The following is a 25,358-nucleotide window of genomic DNA, read 5'->3' as shown; positions in this document are numbered from 1 at the left end:
CTCCTCATAGTCTAACCCCCTCATCTCTGGAATCAACCTGGTGAACCTCCTCTGCACAGCCTCCAAAGCCAGTATATCCTTCCTCAAGTAAGGAGACCAGAACTGCACACAGTACTCCAGGTGTGGCCTCACTAGTACCTTGTATAGTTGCAGCATGACCTCCCTGCTCTTGAATTAAATCCCTTTAGCGATGAAGGCCAACATTCTATTTGCCTTCTCTATAGCCTGCTGCACCTACAAACCAAAATGGTTATCATTAGTGTAATGCTATTACTGCTTGGGGCATCAGAGTTTGGGGCTCAGTTCTGGTGTCCTCTGTGAGCAAAGTAGCATGTTCTTTCCCACGTGCGTGGAATTTGTTCAAGTACTCCGGTCTCCTCCCACAGTCCAAAGATGTTCTGCTTAGTAGTTTAACTGGTCATGGTAGATTGTCCTGTGATTAGGCTGGGGTTAAATTGCTGGATTGCTGGATTGCACAACTTGACGCCAAAATAAAAATAAAATAAATAAACAGAGAATGACAAAATTTCAATGCGCAAAAGACAAACTACGCAAATAAAAATAATACTGAGAACATGAGATGTAAAGAGTCCTTGAAAGTGAGTCTGTAGATCATAGAATCCGTTCAGTGATAAATGAAGTTATCTACGCCAGTTCAGGAGCCTGATGTTTGTAGGGTAATAACTATTCCTAAACCTGGTGGTGTGGGATCTAAGGTTTCTGTACTATCTAATAGTAGTAGTGAGAAGAGTTTTTGGCCTGGATGGTGGGGGTCTTTGATGACGGTTGCTGCTTTCTTGTGGCAGTGCTACATGTAAATGTGCTCATTTACGGAGAGGGCTTTGCCTGTAATGGACTGGACTGTATCCAACAATTTTTGCAGACATTCCCATTCCTGGGCGTTGGTGCTTCCATGCCAAGACATGATGCAGCCAGTCAGGATACTCACCACTGCATCGGCAGTATAGTTTAACACAATCAAATGACTTAGACTTAAACTATTTACTAAAAATTGTCCAACTCCATCATGGCTTCAGGTCTTCAGTTGCTTAAACCCTTGTCCTTGCCAATGCTTCTGGACATGATTATTTCAACACACACACTTGAACAACCTCCCTAGTTGTTCAATATGCTTGAGATCATCCAAATCTTTGCTGCCACCTCCTAACTTACACCATCCTATTAAAAACAACACCTTTAGGCTCATTAACCCATAAGGGTTAAGGATTTATTTGCCATGAGTACATTGAACCATACTGTGAAATATATCACTTGCATAAAATCAAATCAGCACGGATGGTGCTGGGCAGCCCACAAAGGTCACCACACTTCCAGTGCCAACATCATATGCCAACAGCTCACTATCTGCAAGGGGAAAGCATATAAACTCATTACAGACAGCTGCAGGAATCAAACTCCAGTCTTACAGATGGTGCTATCACAAAATGTTACCTTGCCAGACTTGGTTCTTAGTTAATTGATCTCCTGATTTTCAAAATCACAACTTTGATCTCACTGCTCCCCATCTCAGTGTTCTTCAGACCTATGACCTTCCATTTCTGAACCTCAGCCCACTCATTTTCGTCACCTTGCTGGCTTCAACTACCACGACTCTTAAACTCTAAAATTACATCTCTGAATGTTTCCTGGTTTTTGAAGTCTTTTTATGATAGTTCCCATAACTCTCCTCTTTGACCAACCCTCCCATCATCTGATATATGCTGGTCTCTGACAACCTTTTCTATGACAATATTTTTATGAATTACTGAAGAGAGATAGTTTGTGATGGTAAAGATCAGAGTCAGAATCACTCCATTGTCAGTACGTGAGACATGCCAGAATTGATTGTGGTTTGCTACCACGCATAAAACACAGGACAATACCGTAACAGACAACACAACAGCAACTAACAATTTACAAGACAATAGTGCAAACAGCCATGAGCAATCAAACCATCACATGTGCAAACATTAATAATCAGACTTAAATAAATGTGATTATATGAACAGACTCAATAATTATCAACAGAACAAGGAGAGTAGGAAAGACTGTCGAACAGAAGTTGTGCAGGGACAGTTGTGGTATTCCACCTGGGTGAGTTTTGTTGAGAAGCCGAATAGATATAGGAAAGAAACTTCGGAGCTGACGTGTGGTGATGGACTCATGGCGCCTCGCTTATGGCAATTTGGTGAATAGGTGACTGCTATAAAGATATTCTATCTTAAGTAGCTAAATGGCTAATAGAAAATAGTACTTGGGAACTTCAGCGTTTATGATTCTGTGAATTCCTAATCAATTGTGGAGTAACACACAGATAGTGTCAAATTATACATAGAAAACACAGAGGAGGGGAAGGTGGGTGTTCCAAATGGAGAGAATTTGAGAATGGAGACAATTCAAGAAATGTATTGAAGGGCCCTCTTGGATTGTGCATGTGGCTTGGTTTCTTGTCTTCTTTTAAAATTGATTTTAAAGTTCTTTTACTTGTTTTTTTTTAAAGTCTTAATAGTTTGGGACCAGAGTACATCACAGAATAATTTTGGTTTTATAATCCTGCTCAAGCTCTCAGGTCTTCTTCTGTCGGTCTCCTCAATTTAAATGATCTCCCTCAAAAGAGAGAGATCTTTTTGGCAGGTCAGCTATTTTTAACTATGCTCCCAAACAGTGGAATTCAATAACTAAAATGATCAAGGATGCAGACTCAGTTTACACTTTCAAACGCCAACTCAAAACGTATTTATTTAACCTTGCTTTTAACTAACATTTTTTTGTCTTTTATTTTCATGTTTATCTTTATTGTTTATTTTATTTTCATGTTTGCAATTTATCCCCTTGTAACTTTGAATTATGTCGTTTGTATGAAAAGTGCTCTGTAAGTAAGCTATGATTGGTAAGATACGTATTCATATAGTTCTCATATTTTTATGACATTGAAGGAGGCTATTTAATCCATTTAGTCAATACAAGCTCTCAGAGTAACCCCATCAGTCTTATTCTTCCATGTAACTGCGGGTGGTAAGGTAGCATTGTGGTTAGTGTAACACTATTACAATGCCAGCAACCTGGTTGGAATTCTGCTGCTGCCTGGAAGGAGTTTTTACGTTCACCCGTGACCACGTGGGTTTCCTTCGGCTGTTATAGTTTCCTCCCACATTCCTACGGGTTAGTTGGTCACATGAGTGTCACTGGGCAGTGCAGGCTCATTGGGCTGGGAGGACCTGTTGCTGTGCTGTATAAACATAAAAATTAAAATACACCTTCATTCTACTGGAGATGTAGACCAGCCACAATGATTTCCTCCCAAATTACTTTGTGTGACTTTATTTATATTTATTTATTGAGATACAGTGCAGAGTATGTCCTCATGGACCTTTGAGCCTCGCTGCTCAGCAATTCCCCAATTTGATCCTAGCCCAATCCTGAGACAATTAACCTACCAACCGGTAGGTCTTTGGACTGTAGGAGGAAACTGGAGCACCCAGAGGAAACCCACACGGTCCCGGGGAGAACGTACAAACTGCTTACAGGCAGTGGCAGGAATTGAACCTAGGTCTCCCATCCTGTAAAGCTTTGTGCTAACCACTATGCTACTGTGCTGCCCTTGACGGGGAACCGGCTGGTGTTGGGGTCCCCCTGCTCCTCTTATCCTCCTTGCTGGAAGATGCTGTGGGTTTGGGAGATGCTGTCAAAGTAGCCAGGGTGATGGTCAACAATACAGCTATGGCAGGCAGTCTCCTCAGGTACACTGTGAATTGTCAAAATGGATCTCAGATCTTCTACTGTCATAGTGTAGGATTCCACACGCTTTGCCTGTGTCCATTTTGACTGACAGTCCAACAAGACCAGGAGAGTCTGAAACAAGTATGTGGATACACTGATGTGGCTTTGTACATTTGTGATGGTGCTCTTCAAAGGCTTTGATTTACGATCCTGGCGGAGTCTGCGTTTGCTGACCAACTCTTCAACATGCATGTGCAAGCTGGGCCAAGAGGCAATGATGTGAGCTACTGCTTTCCTGTGAACAAATTCTCTGACTGAATATTTGTCATCTTGATCAGTGGCCTGAAATAGTTTTGCTGATGACATTGCACCAAAAGAGAGCTTAGTATTTGTGTAAATCCCCTTATGAATGTTCTATGATAATGACTTTGTTAATCCACATCATCCTGTGCTTAACAATACACACAAAATGCTGGAGGAGCTCAGCAGGCCAGGCAGCATCTATGGAAAAAAGTACAGTAGATGTTTCACACTGAGACTCTTCAAAGGGTCCTGCCGAAGGGTCTCCATTCGAAGGGTTGACTGTACTCATTTTCATAGACGCTGCCTGGCCTGCTGAGTTCCTCCGGCATTTTGCTTCTGCTGCTCCGATTTCCAGCGTCTGCAGATATTCTCTTGTTTGTAATCCTGTGCTTATGTGTGTTAGATCAAAATGAATATATGAAAATGTAAACAGATCTACATATTGCTCTAGGAGATATTCAAGATGTAGTTGCAAATTGCTTACGTTAAACACATTTTAATAAAGTCTCAACATTATATCCTTGACTATAAGATAAAAGCAAGCGTGTAATGTTGAGACTTTATAAAGCACTAGTGAGGCCCCATTTGGAGTATTGTGAGCAGTTTTGGGCCCCTTATCTTAGAAAGGCCATTCTGAAACTGGAGAGGGAATTGAGCGCCGATCTTACAGCTAGTGCCGTAAGGTATTACGCTAACTGATACACTAACTGGCCGGGCACCTTGGGCCATTTATCTCATAATCGAGTTGGTTATTAATGATTGGTAACCATTATGAGAAATTACACGAGTTCAAGTTTTCAATGTCAGATTTTCAGTTTTTATTTATTTGTCAGAAAGTGTCTTCACAATGATGGGGCTTTACTGAACGTCTTTGAAGTCAATACCTTGTCTTTGAAGTCAATATCTCTACCTGTAATTGGGAAGACAACAGCGATGTCAATGCATCACACACAAAATGATGGAGGAACCCAGATGAATGCACTTTAGCACTGGAAAGGAAAGGGGAAGACACCAGAATTTAAAAGGTGCGGAAGTGGAAAGAGGATAGCTAGGAAGTGATAAGATGAAGCCAGGAGAGTGGGAAAGGTTGGAGAGGATCGTATCTGATAGGAGAGGAGAGTGGACCATAGCAGAGAGGAAAGGAGGTGGGGACTGGGGGGAGGTGATAGGCAGGTGAAAAAAGTAAGAGGCCAGAAAGGGGAGGGAAACATTTTTTAACCAGAAGGAGAAATCGATATTCAGGTCGGAGCCTACTCAGACAAAAAATAAGGTGTTGCTCCTCCAACCTGAGGGTGGCCTCATCGTGGCACAAGAGGTAGCCATGGCCCATCTTGGCGGAATGGGAATCTGAATCAAAATGTTTGGCCACTGGGAAGCTCTGCTTTTGGAGGATGGAGCAGAGGTGCTTGATGAAGCAGTCCCCCAAATTACGACAGGTGTCACCAACGTAGAGGAGGCACATCTAGAGCACTGGACAATGTTCACAATGTCAATAATCAAAACAAAATACCAAACTGGAAATAACGGCCTGACTGCTTCAAGAACATAGACTTTCAGTCACGCACAAGCCAACAGCAACTTTGAGGAGAGTACTTTGGACCAAAGATTGGACTAAGTTATTAGACAAGAACAATGTGGTTTACAAAATCCAATGCCGGGACTGCAGCAAATATTACATCGGCCAAACTGGGAGAAAACTATCCATGAGGATCCATGAACATCAACTGGCTATAAAGCAACGTGACCAATTCACCCTTGGTCTCTACCTCCGAAGATAGGGAGGGACACAAATTCAACTGGACATCAGTTAAAATCATGGCACATTAGAACATGCAGCATGCAAGATAATTCCTAGAAGTGTGGTCTTCTGCAAACCATTCTGTAAACAAACACATAGACCTTGATCCTGTTTATGAGCCAATGCGGGCAAAATTCCAGACCACAACGCACAAATTCACCACACAACCACAATGGCAAGATTTCCTCCCCACATCACAAACGAGTTTCTGAAATAACGTCCAACCTGCTAATCGGAAAGTATATAAAAGCCGTGCTTTTGGAGGACATAGCACAATCAACAGTGCACTGACGATGTCTTCTCGCATGCTGCTGAAATGTTTGCAAGTAAATCGCCAAGATCAGAGAACAACCTGATCCAACCATCAACCACCCGAGCTACACATCTTGCAAACTGAATCGTGCCTTTGAAGCCATTTTTAAAATTAATGCATTTTTTCATTATTGCTACTAGTGACATTGATCCTATTTAATATTTGCTTTTCATACTGCTCATTAGTTTCAACATTTATCAAGCCTTTGTGGCTTTCCACAAGCCTTGCCACTACAACTTGGCTGATGTTCTTTGGCATCCACTCCTGGGTCTAACTTTATGCACTGAGTCTATGTGGCTTTTCCTTTTGCGGCTGAAGCTCTTCACTGCTCCAAACAGGCGTGACTGATTACAGTCACAGCAGCTTTTACTCTCACTCTAATTTCTGCATGAAACTGCCCCACTTGGCTTGAATTTACTAACTGTACTCCCACCTATTTCTCTCTATACAGCACTCAGACTAAGACTATGAAGCAGCAGAAATTTGTTAACATTTCTAAAATTCATAATATTAAGTTCAAAATAAATTCATTATCAAAGTTAGTATATGTCACCATATACTACCCTGAGATTATTTTCTCTTGCAGGCAATCACACCAGAACAAAAAAGATACAATAGAATCAATGAAAATCTACACACAAAGATTGACAAACAATCAATGTGCAAAAGACAAACTGTGCAACTGCAAAAAAAAAGCAAATAATAATAAACAAGTAAATAATACTGAGAACATGAGTTGAAGAGGTCTTGAAAATGAGAATGGTCAATAGCTAAACAGTATTTTATATATTGTTTGCTGGCTTAGAGACTTTACTATTCATCAGTAGCATTTTTTGCTGTATTGATAAGAAACGACATAATAAATTTTAAGAATGTGTTTTATGCTTGAATCTTAATTCACTCAATTTTCAATGGATTATTGCTGCCACTTTAAGTGTTACCATTTATGTGGTATTGATGTATAATGGTGGGCAAAAATCTGACTGAGGGCCTGTGGACTAATTTCACTGTCTGGCCAGAAGCCTATGCTTCCAAAATTGAATTGCTTGAAGGGAAGTGTAGGCTGGAATGCAAATCAGAAGTTAAACAGATACTGTGGTCTTTCCTTTAACGGAAAATTCAAACACAGTTTGGCATTGCACAGTGCCTGTATTCAGTCAGCGGTGGCAGCCCTGTTGCCTGCTATGTGAGCTCTCCATCCCTCTCAAACTTTGACCTCCATTCTCTGGCCTCTTATTAGGTACACCTTGGAACCCGGTGTGGTCTTCTGCTGCTGTAACTGTGGTGAACTACATATACCAGTGTGGTTTGGTCCCAACAGACCCCTGCTGACTGCTCCTGTGGCTCCTCCCACAAACCCCTGTATAAAGGCGAATGAGGCCTGAGGCCGGCCCTCATTCTCCAGGATGTTGTGTTGTTCATTCTTCCAGTCAATAAAAGCCGATATCTCACTTCTTACATCTCAGAGTGAGTTATTGATGGTGCATCAGTAACCCATCCACTTCAAGGTTCAACATGTTCTGCATTCAGAGATGCTCTTCTGCACACCACTGTTACCCATGATTGTTTGAGTTTAAATTCTATAGACTGTTGTGCATGAAAATCCCAGGAGCACAGCAGATTCTGAGATACTCAAACCACCCTGGCTGACGCTAACAATCACTCCACGGTCAAAGTCACTTAGATCGCATTTCTTCCCCTCTCTGCTGCTGGGCCTGAACAACCGCTGAATCTCTTGAACACGTCTGTATGCTTTCATGCATTGAGTGGCTGCCACATGAGTGGCTGATTAGGTAATTGCATTAACGAGCAGGTGTATCTAATAAAGTGGCCACTGAGTATATTTTTCTATGGTCTCCTATGCTGTTACAATGAGACCCAACACAAGTTCAAGGAACAGCAACTCATCTCCAATATGGGCATGATGAAATATCCAGGCTTAATAACAAATTCCACAACTTCAGGTAACTTGATTTCTCGATCAGTAGATAGATAGATAGATAGATAGATACTTTATTCATCCCCATGGGGAAATTCAACTTTTTTTCCAATGTCCCATACACTTGTTGTAGCAAAACTAATTACATACAATACTTAACTCAGTAAAAAATATGATATGCATCTAAATCACTATCTCAAAAAGCATTAATAATAGCTTTTAAAAAGTTCTTAAGTCCTGGCGGTAGAATTGTAAAGCCTAATGGCATTGGTCAATAGAACCAACTGACAGGGGAAGGGGCAAATATAGCTTACTGGAACACACACAAAATGCTGGTAGAACACAGCAGGCCAGGCAGCATCTATAGGAGAAGCACTGTTGACGTTTTGGGCTGAGACCCTTCGTCAGGACTATGTAGGACTAGTAGTCCTGATGAAGGGTCTCAGCCCGAAACGTCGACAGTGCTTTTCCTATAGATGCTGCCTGGCCTGCTGTGTTCTACCAGCATTTTGTGTGTGTTGCTTGAATTTCCAGCATCTGCAGATTTCCTTATGATAGCTTACTGGAACTTTAAAGCCATTTGCTTTGGGCAGATGGGACTCATCAGCCATGGTTAGTAAGTCGCCTGGAAGGAAAATCTCTGCTGTCTTGTGGCTATACCCACTCACGTCGAAGGTGTTTGGAAGTTAACCCTAAGTAAATCCAGAGCTGGAGTCCCTAATGCAGTCCTACATTGAGTTCAACACTGACCAGCAACTTCAGCAATGCCACTGATGCCAAACTGCCGTTACTTTGGATTCATCAGCTGCATCGAGCGGGGGAGCTTGCTACATGGGCAACAGCTTGCTCTCCATTCTGCCCTTGTTTGTGTGCCATCCATGATCACCCTGACCAATGGAGGGCTTCAAATGCTGGTCATTTCTTTTTTATCTATTTGTGATTTTGGCTCAGATTTTTTTTTCCGCTCAGTAAGCACAGCTTGACCTGGTAGGCATGTCCCACAGTCTGACACTTCATTGTCCATATCAAAATACTGTAAGTGTTCCATCACGCCGTTGGGCTGGATGACTTTGCAACTTATCTCTGCAGCAACCCTGGGGCAGATATCAGATTCAGATTTATTTATCATATGCAGTGAATGTGGTCGCAGCATGGCAGTGTAGTGGTTAGCACAACACTTTACAGAGCCAGCAAACACCAAAAGGGGTTAATTTCACACAACTTCTGTGATCCTGTAGATTTCCTCTGGGTTCTGTGATTTCCTCCCACATTCCAAATGCCTGCTTGTTAATGCAAATTTCTAATCAGCCAATCGTAAGGCAGCATCTCAATGCATAAGAGCATGTGGACATGGCCAGTTGTCGTTCAGGGTTAGGGTTAGTAAGTTGTGGCATACTATATTGTCACTGGAAGCATGAAGGCACTTGCAGACTGCTCCAAGCACGATCCTCGGACTGTGTTGGTTGATGACGCAAACGACACACTTCACTGTATGTTTCGAAACTTTGATGTCCGTGTGACAAATTAAACTTTATCTATTGCTTTCTTATCAAAGCATACAGAGAAAAGTGCCATTTGCATTAACAACCAACACACCCAAGGATGTGTTGGGGGAAGCCGGCAAGTGTCACCACACATTCCGGTGCCAACATAGCATGACCGCAAAGCTCAGCAGAACAACACAAGCAACAGTTCACTTCTTCATCACTTCCTGTCAGTCACTTTGTGTACAGACAGTCCAATTCCTGGCTTCACTCTATGGATGTGCAATCAAACTATGCATATATGAGCTAGTTCAAGTATTAATATAGTGTTCTTGTATGTGTGTTTTGTGCTGTTTTGTCTGGAGTAATAATTATTTCATTCTCATTTACACTTGTGTACTGGAAATGACATTAAAGAATCTTTAATTGATTGATTAATTAATTAATTAATTGAAATACAGCATGGAACGGGCCCTTCTGGCCCTTCGAGCCAAGCCGACTAGCAGTCCCCAATTTAACCCCACCCTAAACACGGGACAAGTTACAATGACCAACCGACCTACCAAGCAGTAGGTCTTTGGACTGTGGGAGAAAACTGGAGCACCTGGAGGAAACCCATTGAGTCACAAGAACCAACAAACTACCCACAAGCAGCAGCGGGAATTGAATCCGGCTCGCCTGTACTGTAAAGCATTGTGCTAACCATTACGCCATCATGCCATCTTAACCTTGAAACAACAATAACAACAGAACAAAACGAGACAACAATTTGCTTTGTCTCATCCATTCCTACCCTACCTTATCTGCAGCTTAATAATAACTTGTTTTCTCTCTTCCTCAGTTCTGATAAAAGGTTTTCAATCAAAAACATTTAACTCTGATTCTCTTTCTATGGATCTGGCTGACTTGCATATTGGCATCATTTTCTGTATGTTGGAATGTACCCAGTGAGAATATTTACATTCACTGGAGAATTCTGGACAGATGCAAGCAAGGAGCAAGCTCTTGTTTATGCTCAAGCCACAAATAGCAACAAACAAGTTGTTGAGGAAAGATATTCTTGACCTTTATTTTACATCCCCATGTGGTGTGATTAATATCAAACAACAGCAAACATTTGCAACTTTATGGCCTCTTTACGGAGTCAGAGATGGACACAGAGCCAAATGAGAAATTCAGAAAGGGAGATAAGATATTTAAGCAAAGCGTTGATCCCTAATAAGAATGGGAAGTGAGGGTGGCAGAGAGGGGAGTCATAAGGGGAAAGGTTTAATTAAGAATCCTGAGACAAGGGAATACTAGTGCCTAGTGATATGGAAGAATACACTAATCATTCATGTTACAAATACAGTAAGTCCAGTATTGGCAAAGGAAGATGACATACAGTGGCCAACTTTTGAGGTACACCTGCTCATTGATGTAAATATCTAATAGGCAATCATGTGGCAGCAATGTAATGTATGAAAAAATGCTGACATGGTCAAGATGTTCAGTTGTTGTTCAGACCAAAAATCAGAATGGGGAAGAAATGTGACCTAAGAGGCTTTAAATATGGAATGATTGTTGGTGCCAGATGGGATGGTTTGAGTACCTCAGAAACTGCTGATCTCTTGGGAGTTTCATGCACACCAGCCTCGAGAATTAACAGAGAATGGTGTGAAAAACAGAGAAGAATCCCCTCAATGGAAGTTCTGTTGATGAAAATGCCTTGTTAATGAGAGAGTTCAGAGGTGAATGGCCAGACTAGTTCAGGCTGATAGGAAGGTGACTATAACTCATAATCCCACATTACAACAGTGGTGTGCAGAAAAGCATCTCTGAATGCACAATATGTCAAAACTTGAGCAGATGGGCTACAGCAGCTGAAGATCACAAACATACACTCGGTGGCCACTTTATTAGGTACAGGAGATTACTAAAAAAAAGTGGCTACAGAGTTTATGTGGGTTTGAGGTGGAGGTGGAGATGTGTAATTGTGAAGGGGGCTTGTAGGCTTCCATTGGGAAACTGATATTTTGTAGCCTGCTTACTTTTCATGGAATTTTGAGTCCACAGCAAGATTGGTTCTGGTTTAAACAATTTCCTTTCTGGTGCTCATCCACATCGATGGATTTGACTTCAGGGAGCAAAAATAAATTCAGGTGACAGAGATGTGGGTGGAGCTTGTTTAAAATGCTATCTATCGCTGTGTTGAAGAGCTCACTCACGTGCACCAATTTTATGTAGGAGAAATCTCTATTCCAGGCAACTGAAAAGCTCTGGACAAACTTGTGGACTGCAAGCTTCTCATGTATGTACATGTGAATGGGGGAGTCTTGCAGCTACATTCAACTGCTCAACATCATCTCCTCATGGATAGGAGTGCAAAATGGAAGACATCCATTACAAATACAATGGAGAGGTACAGTATACAGTAACCTGTATGAAATTCTGCCACACAATTCAATGGAAGGGAATAGCTGAAAGGAACTGGGAAAAAAAAACATGGTGGACATAGCCCAGTCCATTGCAGGAAAAGCACTCCCCACAACTGAGCACATTTCTAAGGAGCACTGCTACAAGAAAGCACCATCTATCATTAAGGACCTTCGACATCTAGGCCATGCTCTCTTCTCACTGCTGCTATCGGGAGGAAGGTACAGGAGTCTTAGGTCCTACACAACCAGGTTCAGCAAGTTATTACCCTTCGCCCATCAGGCTCCTGAACCAGCATGGATAACATTACTCATCTCAACAGTGAACTAATTCCACAACTTATGGCCTCACTTTCAAGGATTCTACAACTCATGTTCTCAGTATTATTTATTTACGTATTTATTTGTTTATTTATTTGCAGAGTTTGTCTTCTTTTGCACATTGGTTGTTTGTCAGTCTTTGGTGGTAGTTTTTCATTGATTCTATTGTATTTCTCTGTTCTACTGTGAACACCACATGGAGCCAACAGAGATGGGTGAGCTCTTAAATGGATTTTTTCATCTGTATTTACATGGGAAACACTCACAGAATCTATAGAAGTGAAACAAAAGATCAGCAAGGTCATGGATCATATACAGATTACAGAGGAGGTTTTTGCTGTCTTGAGGCAAATTAGGGTGGATAAATCCCCAAGACCTGATAAGGTGTTCCTTTGGACATAGTGGGAAGCTAGTTCAAAAATTGCAGGAGTCCTAGCAGAGATATTTAAAATGTACTTAGGCATGGGTGAGGTGCTGGAAGATTGGAGAATAGCTAATGTTGTTCTGTTGTTTTAGAAAGGCTCTAAGAATAAGCTGGAAAATTATAGTCCGGTGAGCCTGACATCAGTACTAAAGGATATTCTAAAGGACTAGATATACAAATATTTGGTTAGAAAGGGACTGATTAGGGATAGTCAACACGGCTTTGTGCATGGTTGGTAATGTCTAACCGATCATATAGAACTTTTCGAGGAAGTTACCAGGAAAGTTGATGAAGACAAGATAGTGGATGTTGTCTACAAGGAATTTAGAAAGGCCTTCAACGAGGTCCCATATAGGAGGTTGGTCAAGAAAGTTCAGTCACTTGGCATTCTGGATGAGATGCTATATATGATAGATGTGAGATGCTGCCCTTTGTGAGGTGTTGCACTTTGGGAAGACAAACCAAGTGAATAGTAGGGCACTGAAGAGTGAGGAAAAACAGAAGAATCTGGGAATTGAGATCAATAATTCCTGGAAAGTGGCGTCACAGGTAAATCGAGTCCTAAAGAGACCTTTCAGCATATTGGCCTTCATAAATCAAAATATTGACTACAAGATTTGTAATGTTATGTTCACGTTGACATTGATAAGGCCTAATTTGAAGTATTGTGTGCAATTATGGTCACCAACTTACAGGAACGATCAATAAGACTGAAAAAGTGCAGAGAAAATTTACAAGACTGTTGTCAAAATGGCAGGGCGCTGAGGAGTCCAGAAGAACAGAGGGATCTGGGAATAGAGATCCTTAAATCCTTGAAAGTGGCAACACAGGGAGATAGGGTCCTGAAGAGACCTATTGGCAAATTGACCTTTATAAATCAAAGTACTGAGTACAAAAGTTGTGATGTTATGTTGAAGTTGACGGTGATGAGGCCAAAGTTGAAGTATTATGTGCAGTTCTGGTCAACTACCTACTGGAAAGGTATTAATTAGATTGAAAGAGTGCAGGGAAAGGAGTTACAGGAAAAGGTTGAATAAGTGAGGATTTCCTTCCCTAGGGCTTAAGAGAATGAGGAGATATATGATAGAGGTATACAAAATAATAAAGGGTATAGATAGGGTAAATGCAAGCAGAATGTACCATGAGGTTGGGTGCAACTAGATCTAGAGGTCATGGGTTAAGGGAAAAAGTGAAATGTTTAAAGAGAACCTGAGGGGAAACTTCTTTACTCAGAGGCTGGTGAGACTGTGGAGTCAGCTGCCAGCAGAAGTGGTGATTGGACTAGGCATATTAATAGATTGCCATGGACCAGTTGGGCTGAATGGCCTTTTACTGTGCTGTAGTGTTCTATGACTCCTTTGAGAAAATAACGAGCTGGATAGATGAAGGAGAATTGGTGGATGTTTTGCTTTTGGATTTTCAGAAGGCCTTTGACAAGGTGCCACACATGAGGTTGCTTAGCAAGTTAAGAGCCCATGGTATTACAGGAAAGATACCAGCATGGATAGAGCATTGGTTAATTGGCAGGAGGCAAAGAGTGGGAATAAAGAGAACCTCTGCTAATTGGTTACAGAAGTTCTGCAGCGTTCGGTGTTGGAACTGCTTCTTACATTGTATTTTAATGATTTGGATGACAGAATTGATGGCTTTGTGGGCAAGTTTGCAGATGATACGAAGATAGGTGGAGGGGCAGGTAGTGTTCAGGAAACAAGGAGGCTACAGGAGGATTTAAACAATTTAGGATTATGGGCAAAGAAGTGGCAGATGGAATACAGTGTCAGGAAATGTATGGAAATGTACTTTGGTGAAGGAATAGAAGAGTAGACTATTTTCTAACTGGAGAAAGTTTTTTTAAATCCAAGGTGCAAAGAGACCTGGGCATCCTCATGCAGGATTTCCTAAAGGTTAATACGCAGGTTGAGTCTGTGGTGAGGAAGGCAATTGTGATGTTAGCATTCATTTCAAGATGTCTAAAATATAAAAACAAGGATGTAATGTTGAGGCTTTATAAGGCATTGGTGAGGTCTCACTTGGAATATCATGAGCAGGTTTGGACCCCTCATCTAAGAAAGAATATGCAGACATTGGAGAGGGTTCAAGGGAGGTTTACAAAAAAAAATGATTCCAGGAATGAAAGGCTTATCGTATGAGCGGTGTTTGATTGCTCTGGGCCTCTACTCACTGGAATTTCAAAGAGTGAGGGGGGGGATCTCATTGAAGCCTATCGAATGTTGAAAGGCCTGGATTGAATGGATGTGGAGAGGATATTTCCTATAGCGGGGGTGCCTAGAATCAGAGGGCACAGCCTCAGAATAGAGGGATGTTCATTCAGGATGGCGATAAGGAGGAAGTTCTGTAGCCAGAGGGTGGTGAATTTGTGGACCTTGTTGCCAGAGATGGCTGTGGGGGCCATGACATTGGGTGTGTTTAAGGCAGAGGTTGATATTTTCTTGATAAGCCAGGGTGTGAAAGTTTTCAGGGAGAGGGCAGGAGAATGCTGTTGAGAGGGAAATGGATCAAATGGCAGAATGAGCTGAATGGTCTAGTTCTGGTCCTATGTCTTGTGGTCTTGGACTCTAAAACTCAGATGACTCTCAAGGTATATATGTACTTAGATAATAAATTTTACTTTGAACTGAGGTATTTGTAAATAGCATACTCTTTTCAATAGTTTGGGGGATTTTAATTCCCTTTCAAAGCCTTTGAAAGATTTTGATTATTTTTGAATTTGGTGTTTGATAATTCTGGTTAAATCAGCAGGGTCCTTTTTCAGTTTCACCCTCTATCAGCCAACCATCATTGCATGGCACTTCCAGCATGGGACTGGATTGGCTCTCCATTGTACACTGTTGTCTACTGAATACATACTATATACTATACTATACGGGGTGGAGATACATCTCTACCAAAAAAGGTGTATGGCACTTTTCCTCCTCTGGCCTGTAGGTCACCCTTGGGCAAGATGTAGCACCGGTTTAGCCTTTCCACCCTAATCAGAGTCACTTGAAGCCATGGGAGCAGGTGGTGGATGCTCATATGAGCAGCTGGTGTATATCACGAGTCCTGGTTATGCAACCACGCAGACAAACTCTGAAGAGTATTGATAATGGCTGGGGTCACCCATCTTGTAAAGACACTGCCCAGAAGAAGGCAATGGCAAACCACTTCTGTGAAAGAATTTGCCAAGAACAATCATGGTCAAAGACTATGATCCCCTACATCATTCGACGCAGCACGTAATGATAATGACGATTACATACACCAGATCCATGTAGAGCTACCTGTTCAAAATTTTGTGGACAAGCCTCTTAATATCAGTCCCTGTATGTTTGTAATTTCACATTATCATTGATCTCTTCAAATTAAATACTTTCTGGGCTAACTTGTGTTACGAATGTGGAGCAACTCTGAGGGGCCGAAGGGTGCAAAGTCGCCCCCTCCTTTTTGAGAATCGCAAGATCGCTAGTATTTCGGGTATGAAACCCAGGAGATGAGAGAGATACACAGCATGTCAGTAATGAGAGAGACACAGGAACAGCAAAGGCAGTTGTTATAGACACCGCAGAATACACAAGGTTTGGAATGTCTCCTAACAGACGCGGAACGGAACCACTGATTACTGCTATTGTCTCTTGGAGACGGAATTGTGTATTGAGTACTGTACTATTCATTGAAACCCCTCAGGGGACAACCAGAGTGGGCTGGTTGAGGGATTGCATCATCCCAACCTGATTGACATCTGAGACCCCATGAGTGAGGATAAAAGACGGGTCTGGGGAACACCCCTTAGACGCACCAGGAGAAACGCTAGAAATCCAGTGACAGCGTTTTATAGCGAAAGCTGGTGGGAGCTCGTGTGCGTCCTCCCTTGCCTGGGTGGCGGGCTCACCATGGAAGAACGGTTTAGCTAAAGGAGAGGTCATACTTGAACGGCCACAACAACGAGACACCGACGGATCAAAATCATAAAGGAAGGTTGGCAAAAACAATAGCGGTAACTGTTCCCATTCTTCTATCTCTCTCTCTCTCTCTCCAACAATTGCAACACAGCGACAAACAAACGATGGCAGCCTATATGAACTGAAATGAACTTTAGATTTCCATCGGACAATTCATTATCCCCTAGACAACGATAGAGCTTGTTTCTTATTGATTATTATTATACCTGCACTTTTAGGTTTAGTATTGACGACGTATATTATCTGTATATTTGTATTGATATTATTTTTGTGTATTTTGACTAATAAATACTGTTAAAAATAGTATCATCAGACTCCAACGGACGTCTCTATCTTTGCTGGTAAGTAACCCAGTTACGGGGTTCGTAACACTTGTCTCTGCAACACAATCAAGTCATTAGGCTGTGTTGGATGAGCAACAATTCTTGATTGGTCAGGGCATGAAAGGATTCAAGGAGAAAGGAGGGGAATGGGGCTGAGAGGAAAATTGGATCAGCCATGATGAAATAGCGGAGCAGACTCAATAGGCCAAATGGCCTAATTCTGTCCTATATCTTATGGTCTTATGATGATGATAACTGTATGATGATACCACACTTCAGTTAAGTTCAGTGGATGTGGATGACTCAAACAAGGATCGTAAATTCTGGCCTATTATTTTCAGGTACAATGGTATCTCAATTCTTCACATCAAAAAAATACTACTGAAGAAATACTGACTTTGCAACATAGCTTCAGGTCCAGATATTGCTATATGTATATATATCAATCCAACCTGATCACTCAGTATCCCTGTAACTTTCTGGATTATTTCTTTCTGAGTGTTGTAGATGGAATAGATGGAATTATACATTAAGTACAGCATTCACAGTATCACAATAGCCTTGAAAATGGCAGCTGAGATTTTCAAACGTACAATAGATGCAAAAGATTATTTTAATGTGAGAAATTTTCTGACCACGTTGTCCATGATGTGTGTGACAGGAAACGGGTTGGGGAGGAAATAAAGGACAAAAGAAGAGTCAGAGATGCAAAATGTTTGCATCACATTGTAAATATGCATGCATAAAATAAAATGTTGATAGGTTTACAGTCTGTGTCCTTCTATTGGCAAAGATAATATGTGGTTAACAGAAATGTATTAAATCAGATTTCAAAACATGGGAGTTTCATCTGGCTCCTTTCAGTTAATCAGTTGTAATTCATTGTTATCTGGGAATCTTGTGATTCTCCAACTGTCTTAATGGATCAAATTTGAATGGAAATGTAAATGTCAAATTAACTCCACTTTGCTCAACCATCAGGCTCTTGAACTAAAGGGGATAACTTCACTCAACTTCACCTGTCCCATCATTAAAATGTTCCCACAACCAATGGACTCAATTTAATCTCATGTTCTTGATATTTATTGGTTATTTATTTATTATTATTATTTATTTCTTTTTGTATTTGCATAGTTTGTTGTCTTCTGCACTCTGGTTGAAAACTTAGTTGGGTGATCTTTCGTTGACTTAACAATCTCTTCACATTGTTACCATTGGGAAAGAGGTACAAAAACATGCAGGCACACACTCAGCGATTCAGGAACAGCTTCTTCCCCTCTGCCACCCAATTTCTAAATGGACATTGAACCCATGAACACTACCTCACTACTTTTTATTTCTGTGGGGTTTTTTTTGCAATACTTATTTTAACTTAACTATTTAATAGACATATAAATACTTACTGTAATTCAGTTTTTTCTCTAGAATTTACCATGGATTTCTTTGTACTGCTGCCGTAAAGATAACAAATTGCATGACATATGCTGGTGATATTAAACCTGATTCTGAAACAGTTATGGTTGTTTATTCTATAGATTTATTGAGTATGCCCACAAGAAAATGACTCTCAGGGTTGTATATGGTGATATATATGTACGTTGATAATAAATTTACTTGGAAAAAGGATGTGCATTTAGACAAGGAGAATGGAAAAAGCCATAAAATTTTTAGAAAACAATGCAGGAGGAGGAGCAAAGGTACACAGCTCAACCACAATATCACTCAAGGTTGCCACACTGCATTTGTTTGCAACTGCACCAGTGCGTGATGAAGACTGCTGCACCATCAATCAACAGGCCATGACACTCAGGGACTTGGGCTATATATACTTTTTGTGACTGTATGTTTTTCTGCTGTCATAACTGTATGTGCCATGTGTGTTGTGTGTGACAGTTGGTACTGTGTTTTGCACCTAGGCCCCGGAGGAACACTGTTTCATTTGGCTACATTCATGTGTATTGTTGATTGACAATTGAACTTGAACTTGGTTAGGTGAATGGGCAAAGAAACGGCAGATGGAATACAGAACCGGGAAGTCTGTGGTCATGCAACTTGCTGGAAAAAATAGAAGTGTAGATTATTTTCTAAGTGGAGAAAAAAATCAAAAATTGGAGATGCAAAGGGACTTGGGCGTCCTTGTGCAGGATTCCCTGAAGGTTAACTTGCAGATTGAGTTTTTGGTGAGGAAGGCAAATGCATTGTTAGCGTTCATTTTGTGACGACGGGAATATAAAAACAAGGATGTAATGCTGAGGCTTCATAAAGCACTGTTGAGGCCCCACTTGAAGCATTGTGAGAAGTTTTGGGTCCCTTGTCTAAGAAAGGATGTGCTGACATTGGAGAGGGTTCAGAGGAGGTTCACGAGAATGATTCCAGGAAAGAAAGGTTCATCGTATGAGGAGCATTTGATGGCTCTTGGCCTGTACTCACTGGGATTTTTAAGAATGAGAGGTAATTTCATTGAAACCTTTTGTGGTAAACTATGTGAATACCTGTCTGGACACGCCCCTCTACTGACTGCTCCTGTGGCTCCTCCCACAGACCCCTGTATAAAGGCAATTGGAGGCACTGCTCCTCCCTCAGTCTCCAAGATGTTGTGGTCACTTCTGCTGCTAATAAAAGCCTATTGTTCGCCTCCCGTCTCCAAGAGTTATTGATGGTCCATCACCTATCGCATATGGAAAAGCCTAGATAGAGTGCAGAGAATATTTCCTATAGTGGGGGAGTCTCAGACCAGAGGACACAGCCTCAGAATATAGGGACATCCATTTAGAAAGGAGATGAGGACCAATTTCTTCAGCCAGAGGGTGATGAATCTGTGGAATTTATTGTCACAGGCTGCTGTGGAGGGAAGGTCATTGGGTGTACTTAAGGGAGAGATTGATAGGTTCTTAATTAGTCAGGGCATGAAGGGATATGGGGAGAAGGCAGGAAAATGGGGTTGAGAGGGTAATTGGATCAGCCATGATAAAATGGCAGAGCAGACTCAATTGCCCTAATTTGGCTCCTATCTCTTATGGTCTAAAAGCTGAGAGGTTAAACGTTCTTTGACCTATCTAGTGTATAGTTCTGGTCATCATGATATAAAGCAGATGAAAGCAAAAATTAATTTAAAAAATTTAAAAGAATTATATCAAAAATGAACAGTACATTTTAGGGGAGATTGAGCTTTCTCATTTTTCAGCGGCCTAAGTATTAGCACATTACCCACGTGATGTGATTATTTAAAATGTGTAGCCTATTAACTAATTTATCTCTATTTAAGGATGCCCACAACTTACTAACCCTACCCCATACATCTTTGGCATGTGGGAGGAAACTGGAGCACCAAGAGGAAACCACATGGTAACAGGGAGATGTACAAAATCCTTACAGGTAGAGGCAAGGATTGAACCCAGAGGAAATCTACGTGTTCACAGGGAGAATGTACCAACTCCTTTCAGACTGCAGCAGGGACTGAACCCCAATCTCTGGTTCTGTGATAACATTACGTTAACAGCTATGCTTAACAGCATAGACATTTTCCTGGATAAAAATGGCATTAGGGGATACGGTGAGTGAGTAGGTAAGTGGACATGAGGCTAGGTTTAGATCAGCCATGTGATCTCCTAGACCAGTTTTCGATAGCCTGGATGAGTCGGAGAGGAATTTTCCAGATTTCTTCCCCGGGTTTTTTCCCCCGGGTGATCACATGGGTTTGGGCGGGATGAATAATAAAATAAAATGGGCGGCATGGTGCCCTGTTAGTTGGCACTGTTGCCTTGTGGGATTCGGTGAAAACTAGAGTTAAGATTGGATCAGCCATGATCTTGTTGAATGGCGGAGCAGGCTTGAGGGGCCGATTAGCCTACTCCTGCTCCTATCTCTTATGTTTTTATGTTCTGTGCTGAAATAGAACTACAAGCAGATTGAGTTGGATGAAACCAATTGTGCCTGACCGTGTGTTGATCTATGAATGCTTTTCTCAAGTCAAGTCGCTTTTTGTTGTCATTTTAACCATAACTGCTGGTACAGCACACAGTAAAAATGAAGCAACGTTCCTCCAGGACCATGGCACTAAATGAAACAACACAAAACTACATTAGACTTCAGACCTACATGGGACTACATAAAATGCACAAAACAGTGCAAGACTGTACAATGATTGATAAACAAGACAATAGGCACAGTAAAGAGCAAATTACAATAAAATAATAAATGATGTAAATGTAAATATAAACAATGTAAACAATGTTTTATCAGGAATTGAGAAAGAAATGAGCAAAAATTGCAAAGGGAGCAGAGTGGTGTTCAGTTGAGTGTATTCTGCCATTTATTCCAGGAATTCTCCCTGCTGCGTGGACAGGAAATATTAAACCACTTTCAGCACATCAAAATCACCTCAAAAATTAAAATTTACAAATAAATGACATAAAAATAATTTACAGATATGCCAAGTATTTATTCCATTCACACATAAGCTGTACACAATATTCACAAAGTATCTGAGATGAAGGACAAGCTCTCTGGTAGGAGTAATGGAATAATATGTAAACTATTGCGTGCGCTATTTATATCATAGTCCAGATCTCCAGATGCACTGGGCAACATTGAAATCCTGAACTCCTGTACATGGGCTTGTGATCATGAAATGAATGTCAAAGATATGTTAATTGTCTTTATGAGATATACTACATGACAGCTACACCTTGGCACGGACACACCAGTGGATAACTGCATCACTGGATCATGGCATAAGCTGTTTTGTTAGTAGTCCTCAGAACACCAGCATATCAATTTAAAAATAGATCTGTAAATCTATCTTTCAAAAGCATTTGATTGTCATATAAGATGGGCTTCCCCTTGGACACACTTTCCACGCAATGGCCAGGAACAAGTATCATTGTCGTTCAGTCCACTTAGACATGTGATCAGATTCCAGCATAAATATCACGTCAAATGAAACTTCATTTGGAAGTTGTCTGTACATGCTACTGATCCAGCGATCCATAAGAACAAAGAGCAGCGTATGTCATAAGCCTCTTCAGCCAGTTTCCGTCATGCAATAACAGAATGGCTGAACTAGTCTTTGACCTCAACTCTGTTTTCTTGCTGGTTTTCCATAACCCTAGAAACCACTATCGTCCAAAACCCAAGCTCACTTTGATTATACTTAACAACTCATCATTTGTGGCCTTCTTTCAAAGACAGAATTCCAAAATTTCATGTCCTTTGAGAGAGGAACCATCTCCCAGTTAAACCCATATCTTGAGAATATACCGCTCAGTTCCATAATCTCCCATATGAAGAAATTTTCTTTAGCACCAACTCAGAAGCCTCCTCAGGAACTTCTGGTTCAATGACCACTCAATACTGATGAAGAGTCTCGGCTTGAAATGTCAACAGTTTAGTCAATGTTGCCACAGGAAGGCAGCATCCATCACCATCAGGGACCCCCACCACCCAGGACATGCTCTCTTCTCACTGTTGCCATCAGGAAGAAAGTACAGGAGCCTCAGGACTCACACCACCAGGCTCAGGAACAGTTATTACCCCTCAAACATCAGACTCTGGAACCAAAGGGGATAATTTCTCACAACTTCACTTGCACTATCGTTGAAATGTTCACACAACCCAGGGACTCACTGTCAAGAACTCTTCATCTCTTGTTCTCGATATTTATTGCTTATTTATTATTATTGTTATTTCTTTCTTTTTGTATTTGCACAGTTTGTTGTCTTTTGCACACTGGTTGAACACCAAAGTGGGTGTGGTCTTTCATTAATTTCTATTCTTCTGTGGATTTATTGAGTATGCCTACAGGAAAATCTCAGGGTTACAGAATATATGGTGACATGTATGTACTTCGATAATAAAATTAATTTGCACTTTGAACTCATAGATGCTGCTTAACCTGCTGAGTTCCAGGTTGTATAGTTTTTATAATAGCACAGATCAAGCAAATCCCAACACCTCCTTGTATCCTGATTGTGGCATTGGGAGTTGGGATGGAGGATGGCAGTGGAGATTAAATGATTGGGTTAGAATGGTGATTAAGACCATGCTGGTTAAGGACTTAAGGTGATAGCCTTGGTGCAGTTGTGATTGTGAACTACACCACAAAACCTGTTGTATTCACTTACAAGATAGAAAACCCTAAATATAAAATATATATTTTATAAGATTAAGGGAAAAGAAACTCAGTGTTACTCATATTTTCTTTTGATATGGTAAGGCATTCGGTCTTTTGAATGTATGCCGGCTCTCAGAGCAACTCCTTGAAGGCTATTCTGATGTTTTCCATTGTAATCTATTCCCTCAAATGCCTATCAACTGCCCCGCCATTCTTCAGTTTATTATGATCATTGTTTTGGATATGACAGGGAACAAGAGGAACGGAGAGCTGGCAAACTCCACCCAGACGGTCATTGGAATTGTGCAGCAGCAACGTGCCATGATTCCCTACTACTTTCTTTTCTCTTTATAACCCAGTTATTCCCACACAGTGGGGGGATTCATTCATGTTCGGGAGGTGCAGTGGTGTAGCGGTTACAGCAGTTCCTTTACAGCACCATCAATCACCAATCAGTGTTTGATTCCCGCCATTGTCTGTAAGGATCTCTGTGCAATCTTCCCAGGACCACATTCCAAAGATGTAGGGTTGGGGTTAGTGAGTGGTGGGCATGCTATGTTAGCATCAGGAGCACGGAGGCACTTGTGGGCTTCCCCCGGCACATGCTCTCTGATCTGGTTTGGCACAAATGATGCATTTCACTGTACATTTTAAGATTTCACATGACAGATAAAGCCAATCCTTAAAGCTAATCTTTTATCTTGGCTCTAAGCAGCTTGCTGAAACAAAGACAAATAACCTACAAAGCCCATTGTTACGGGCAAGCTGGGTAACAGTTTAGTTCTGCTGCAATTCATGTACTGGTCTTTTTAAACATTAATAACAGACTTCTTTGCTTTGAACAGATACAGTAACAAAGTAAAATCAGACAAGGAAGGAAGATCTACTGCCACAGAGGTGGTTTGTGCATTTTTTTCTATTTATGTAAATAGAATGATAAAGTATAACCTTCCAGGAGGTCCAATATGAGAGGCAGAGCAGCATAGCAATGTGTTGTGTAATGTCCACATGATATGAGCAATATCTCAATAACGCACGGTTTAGAAAGGGAGAATTTTTTTACTTACTGATGGGGAGCGAAAGAGAGAGAGCGAGTGCAGAAGACAGAGAGAGATAGGGAGGGAGAGGCAGAGGGTGTGTGAGGCAGAGAGAAAGATAGGGACGGAGCGAGAATGTGTGAGTGAGCGAGAGAGAATGAGAGTGACAGAGACAGAAATGGCGACAGAGGCAGAAAGAGAGAGACAGACAAAGAGCGTGAGAAAGACAGACATACAGAGTGAGAGAGAGAGAGACAGACAGATGGGCAGACAGAGACAAAGACAGTTGGATTGGCAGAGGCAGACAGACAAAGAGACAGAAAGAGAGAGGGAGAGTTTGAGACAGACAGACAGAGACAGAGTTAGAGACAGAGAGGGACAGAGAAGGTGTGGATGCAGGGAAAGGCTGTAGGTGTTAGGCAGAGAAGGCAGGTTGCAATTGGGAAGCCCTTGGCTGAGTAAGACTGGAATTGGCGTGCTGGGATGGTCGGGGGAAATGCAGGATCCACAGAAACACCGACAATTTAAGGAACCCACAATTTGTTTTCCAGAAAAATCCAGGGATGCAAAAAAAATCTTGACACCAATTAATAGAATGCCTACTTATTCAATGGAGAAGAGCTGCAGAGACTTATTCCCAATCTGATTACTGATCAAAGTAAAGTGCAGCTGGTGAACCAGTGACTTTGAATGAAGCGTTGGCAAGATAGATACTGATTTTGCCTTCGGGTCTCTCCATCTGCACCACCAACACCTTCCTTTGAGAAACAAAAGTAGAGACACACTGCCCCAAAGTCTGCCTGATTGTGCTAAGAACTGCCTAGTACTGTCTCAGAGTGGTCCTTGTATTTTTTTTAAGAACTTAGAACATTGAACAGTAACGCACACAAAATGCAGGACAAACTCAGCAGATTGGGCAACGTCTGTGGGCGGAATAAACAGTCGACATTTGTTCCTCTTCATAGATGCTGCTGCTGACCTGCTGAGTTCCTCTAGCATCATGAGTGTGTTAGTCAGGATTTCCATTATCTGCAGAATCTCTTGTGAATATAGAACAGTATAGCCCATTGGCCCACAATGTTGTGCTGGCTGATAAATACCTACTCCATGACCAGTCTAATCCTTCCTTTTACACAGCCCATAATCCACCTTTTCATTCCATCCATGTGCCTATCTAACAGTCTTTTAACTGGTCCTATTGTATCAGCCAC

At 41.4% G+C, this 25,358-nt stretch overlaps 1 protein-coding gene across 1 annotated transcript in view; it reads right to left on the bottom strand.

Annotated features, from left to right (window-relative positions):
* ano1a (anoctamin 1, calcium activated chloride channel a) overlaps window positions 1-25,358 on the bottom strand; it is a 288,477-nt gene that overhangs the window by 251,854 nt on the left and 11,265 nt on the right. The gene's annotated exons all lie outside the window — the stretch shown is intronic.

This window comes from Hemitrygon akajei, chromosome 6 (genome assembly GCF_048418815.1).
Source record: "Hemitrygon akajei chromosome 6, sHemAka1.3, whole genome shotgun sequence".
In the NCBI taxonomy this organism is placed as follows: Eukaryota; Metazoa; Chordata; class Chondrichthyes; order Myliobatiformes; family Dasyatidae; genus Hemitrygon; species Hemitrygon akajei.
The sequence above is the reverse complement of the archived record's forward strand: the minus strand, read 5'-3'. Positions and strand labels throughout refer to the sequence as shown.